Here is a 6,000-nt window from a genome sequence, read left to right as displayed (position 1 = left end):
GGGATACTTTGGCGGCATATTTGGAATGTCGATCTGGAGCCGCACCGTGGGTGCGTGATGACCTTTGAAGGGTTCTCTGTTGTTTGTCGGCTTCCCTACACACGTCACATGTGGGCTGGGGTTTTTATTTTTTTCGTGGTTGTTGTTGGGTTAGGGACTTGCAAAACAAGAGGAGTCTTGACGCGGGCTGCGACCTTACATCTGTCGGGGTTTGAGCAGGACTTTAGAAAGTTGGCAACCTTCTTTCTGGAGATAGAATGTTGTGTGGGCTAAAGTTTGGAAAGGCCAATTGCTAGTGTACATAGTTTGCCTCGGGGCCCATGACAGCACCTAAACGTCCGCACCTCTTGCAAACCATATCAAACCCAGAGTGATTAACTAAAACCTCATATCACGTGTGTATGCATTGGACCCAAATCCCAGAGGTGTGCGAGGGTATAGGCCAAGGAAATGTGGGCCAAACATTGTGTGGAGGGGTATCAATGAAAAACAACACGAAATATAACCATTCAACATTAAAGTTTTTAATACAGGGTTTTGCAAAAGCCAAAAAATGTTTCATCAAACAAAAAACACCAACATGGTGTATAATATAATATAGATCCAACACAAAACCAGGACGGCGAGTTGGCATCCCTGCACCCAAAAAAATACTGTGGCGTCACAAATTCTGGCCTCCAACACACTTAAAGGTGTTGGTACTGGTGGCCCGGGGACGAATAGGCCTGCATTTCAGCACCACTATGCTGGACCTGGAGCTGTGTAGGTTGTTCCTCGGCAGCATAGTGGTGCTGATGTTGCCCGGGGTATGTTGGGCCAGGGAAGTGGGGAGCCATAGGGCGCATATACGGATGCGGGCGTTGCATCTGGGGGCCTGGGTGGAATGGGCCCGGCACCTGGGGCGTGGTGGCCGGCATGGCTGAACTGCGCCACTGTTCAATGGCCGTGAAGCACACGTGCGGATTGTGGGGCGGTCTGGAAGCGTCGATCAACGTCACGATCGACGCTTGCAGACGGCCCATACGGTCCATGGGGACCAGCCGGAGGAGGGGAACGATGCTTCGGCCAAAGGCGTCGTTCCCGTCCTCATCAGCGGCTCGCCTTAGATACTCCAGGACCCGGGCATCTACTTGCCCCGCTGCGGAGGCCTGTTGAGCACGGGCCCGGCGAGTGCGGGCACGCACGGGGCGCTCCTCTGCCGGAGAGGCGACGGCCCGTGCGGACTGGCCAGGGGCGGGCTCCAGGGGTGTCGGCTCTGGGCTAGGGGGCAGGACAGGGGCAGCAGGAGGTTCCGGCCGAGACTCGCCCACGTCTGTCTCTTCTGCGGTATCCTCCAAATTGTCTGTGGTTCTAGAAAGAGGAAATTACGTTAGAACAGAATATATAACAATGCCTACAACAACACGATGGCAAACAGGACATGGGCGAACACACATTAGACACATGCAATGGCAGAAACTCTTACGTGCGCATCTCCATGATGTCCTTCAAGAACATCAGCTGTTGGGTATACATATAGGGTCGCTTGCGAGATGCGCCATCCCCGCTGCGTCCCCTTTCACCCATTTCACGCCGGAATTGGTCACGGCAGCTCCGCCACCGTGTTTTGATCTCTTGGACTGTTGGAGTTAAAAAACAGATATCATGCCATCAGACCTATGACCTGTCACTTTAAATTAAGGGCCCTGCACTGCCAATTACGTGGTACACGGTGATGCGCCTGCTCCCCAAAAGTTTATCGTGAAAATGCGCAGAAGACACATACAGGGCCCCAGTTCTTCAAAAGGGATGACATGCTTTGCCAGAAAATGCCTGGTACTCACCCAACCGACTGCGGTCACGGGTTCGCCCACTCTCCCACTCCTGGCCAAACAGCTCCTTTGCCACCTCCTCCCAGGCGTCCTCCTTGGCCGTCCGGTTGTGGTACGCCTCCGAGCGAGTGTCCCAAATTTCGGGATGTCCCTGGACCAGGACGAGGAGGCGCTCCACGTCCATCCCACGCGGCATGGCAGCAGATGTTCACAGTGGAAGATACCTGCACAGTCTCCAGTCACTAGCCCTGCCCACTCGCAGTGGAAACTCAAGCACTTCCTGGTTTTTGTTTGCTTTGTCCAGCTTTATAGACTGTTTTTCATGGACATAACAAGTGATGCGTGATTTTGGCGCATGCAACGCAGGAGCGTCCGTGTGTCATGCGTTGTTTTCACGCACCCATTGACTTCAATGGGTGCGTGATGCGCGAAAAACGCACGATTATAGAACATGTCGTGAGTTTTACGCAACGCACGCGCACTGCGCAAAAATCACGCATCGTCTAAACAGCCCCATAGACTATTATAGGTGCGTACGACACGCGTGAAAAGCACGCGCGTATAATACGCTCGTGTAAATGAGGCCTTATGTGGATTTTGTTTGGAGGTGTAACTGGAGAGAACTCGGCTCACGACTCATGAAAACTGCTCTTGATACACAAAGTTAATTGAACAGTTGCATAACTTTTTACTCTACAATGAACACATTTTAACTTATATAAAACTGTACAACCTATTTAGACTCTGTTAACATATGTGTTGTGGCTTTAGTTTAGAACAGAAGCCACAACGCAGTGCTGGGTCCGTTGCACAACTGATACAACCAGTGCCCAACAGACCTCATTGACTTATAATGGGGTCCGTTGTAGGGTCTGTTTTGAAAGGCAGATTAACGGTGCATGCAGCACTGTTCCCCCTGTCAAATCTGACTGAATTTTCCACGGGGCTTATGTACAGATATTTTGACAAAGACATCAGATCAGGTACTGTACAGTGTGCAAAGACATGGGATTTAATAGTCAGGGTATGTTCACAGGGCTTATTTCGGAGAGTAACATTTTTTTAGTTCATATGAGGCGTATTATTACGCTGCTGAATTGACGAAAGCATCGTAAAAATACGCCTTGTAAAAAAAAAAAGTGACGTCACTTCTTGAATGCATTTTAGAAGCGGATTTTCCAGTGACACTACCAAAAAAAAAAAAACGCTTCACAAAAACTCCACAAATTACGCTACAAAAACGCTTTGATAATCAGCTCCAAAAACTCCTGGATTCAAAGGCTTTTTTCTCTTGAAGTCATCCTCGTATTTCTCTGCCTCAAACATATGCTGTGTGAACATAGCCTCATAATACAATGCAATTCACTTATTGCATTAAAAGGAGTAACAAAGCGTATTAGGTCACACCCTATAGTAACAGCCAGCTATGCTGAGTCATCAGGCGTGTCTGGAGTAGTTGGAGCAGTCATAATGAATTTGTCACTTCAGTCCTCAGAATGTTTAGGTGTTGCCTTTCATATGCAAGTGTGTGGATAACAGTTAAAGGGAATGTGTCACTATACATTTTTTTTTTTTTCAGTTAAACAATTATTATTTAAGTGATTACACATTGTTTTAATTATTTCACAAGTCAGGAAATATTATAAATTAGATTCTAATTTATAACATTTCCATGTGCTGGGCACTAGAGGGAGCAGTTCCCAAAATTGAGTGGTGGGCGGGCATAAGGGGAACAAAAGAGACTGACTGATTGTCACCATAAAAGGTGCAAAATGTTTGCAAACCGTTATTTACAGTCAGAGGAGTTTAGGAGCGGGAATAACGGCAATGAACATTTAAAAGCAGCAGCCAGCGAGGGGTGAGTAGATTTCAATAGGTGAAATACTGGTGACCGATTCCCATTAACCTGTTTTGGCACCACGATGTGCTATTGCGTTGTGGTGCGAGGGGGTGATTTTTGGAGCGGCATGTGAGTCGACTGCGCTAGAACGACAGAACCCTGTCACAACGGTGACAAACAGAAAACATTAGCAACGTTTCTGTCACCATTGAGATCAATGGTGAGGGGAAACGGAAGCGAAGGTTTCAGTTTGCCTTTCCGTTGAGGGGGTTAACCCAACGGAAACCTCCAACAGAACCCCTCAACAAAAGGGCAATGCTGATGTGAACAGGCCCTAATCAGTCTTTCCTTGACTAAACTATCCCCTTTCTAATCTGGCCTGAAGGTAGCAACCAAGCTCATCTTTCTGATCAACCGCTATACCAATGCCTCTACCCTGTGTCAGTCACTACACTGGTTGTCCATTCTATAGGATATTGTGGATTACTAAACCATGTGCGTGAATATAAAGTTAGGCCCCCAATCTGCAGCTTTAACAGCCACAACTCTTCTGGGAATCGTTCTGGAATGTGCCTCGAAATTTGTGCCCATTCAGCCAGAAAAGCATTTATGAGATCAGACACCCACGATGGGCAAGGTCTGGCTCACAATCCGCTCAACTGATCCTAAAGGTTTTTGATAAGGTTGAGACCAGGGATCTGTGCAGCCACTAGACTTAAAGAGGCTCTGTCACCAGATTCTCAAATCCCTATCTCCTATTGCATGTGATCGGCGCTGCAATGTAGATAGCCGTAACGTTTTGTTTTTTTAAAAACGTTCATTTTTGGCCAAGTTATGAGCTATTTTATATATATGCAAATTAGGTTTCAAATGGACAACTGGGCGCTTTTTTTCCCATTATATCCAACTGGGCATGTATTGTTTTTAACTGGGCGTGTTTACGTGTATGCCGCTGACCAATCAGTGACCAGTCAGCATCATACACTGAGCTCCATTGATTTACACAGCAGCGATGTGCAGCCACATAAACAGAGATTAACGTTACTACAGTGTCCTGATAATGAATACACATGAAATCCAGCCTGGACGTCATGTGTATTCAGAATCCTGACACTTCGGAATCTTTTCTTTGAGATTTCTAGCAAGTGAAACGAAATCTCGTTTACCTACGTAATCTCGCGAGATTTCGCTTCCCTTGCTGGAATCTCACAGAAAAGAGTCAGAAGTGTCAGCATTCTGAATACACGGGACGTCCAGGCTGGATGATCATGTGTATTCATTATCAGGACAATTGATTAACGTTAATCTCTGTTTATGTGGCTGCACATCGCTGCTGTGTAAATGAATGTAGAGGAGTGTATGATGCTGACTGGTCACTGATTGGTCAGCGTCATACACGTAAACACGCCCAGTTAAAAACAATACACGCCCAGTTGGACATAACGAAAAAAAAAACACCCAGTTGTGCATTTCAAACCTTTATATATATATATATATATATAAATAAAATAGCTCATAACTTGGCCAAAAATGAACGTTTTTAAAAAAACAAAAAAAACTTTACTGTTATCTACATTGCAGCGCCGATCACATGCAATAGGAGATAGGGATTTGAGAATCTGGTGACGGAGCCTCTTTAATACACACCAAAGCATATTTTTATGGACCTCGCTATGTGCACAAGGGCACAGTCATGCTTGTGCATGGTGATCTTAGGCTTGTGTGCAGTTGCTCAACCATGGAAACCCATTTCATGAAGCCTACTATGCAGGGAATGCGTCGCTAGAAATTATTTTTTAGTTAAACAATCATTATTTGAGTGATTACACATTGTTTTAATTTTTTCACAAGTCAGGAAATATTATAAATTAGATTCTAATTTATAACATTTCCATGTGCTGGTCACTAGAGGGAGCGGTTCCCAAAATTGCAGCATGGTCAATGTGGTAAAGCAACATCATTGCTTTATGCTGCAAATTTGGGGTAGACACACTCGCTCTAGTGTCCTCACACAACCCCCTCTCCCTTATTCTGGCTAGTGCCAGGAGGAGGGGGTTGAATCTTCAAACCTCCTACACTGTGTGCCGCCATTTTCTGAGCAAATGCAGTGTAGGAGGATGAGATACATTGCTAAGCAACCAGTATAACACGAACATATACACACACATCACATAACTTACCGGCTCCTGCCGCCGTTGCCACCTCCGATCCTATTCCTTGGACATATGGCCGGAAGCCACCATCTGACTGTCCGGCAGCAGCTTCCGGTCCACATGAAAATGGCGCTGGATTTCGCTCTGCTAAGGAGCTTCGTTTTGGTCTGTGTGGGAGCTGCGCATGCGCCGCTCC

Source organism: Rhinoderma darwinii, chromosome 1 (genome assembly GCF_050947455.1).
Source record: "Rhinoderma darwinii isolate aRhiDar2 chromosome 1, aRhiDar2.hap1, whole genome shotgun sequence".
In the NCBI taxonomy this organism is placed as follows: Eukaryota; Metazoa; Chordata; class Amphibia; order Anura; family Rhinodermatidae; genus Rhinoderma; species Rhinoderma darwinii.
The sequence above is the reverse complement of the archived record's forward strand: the minus strand, read 5'-3'. Positions refer to the sequence as shown.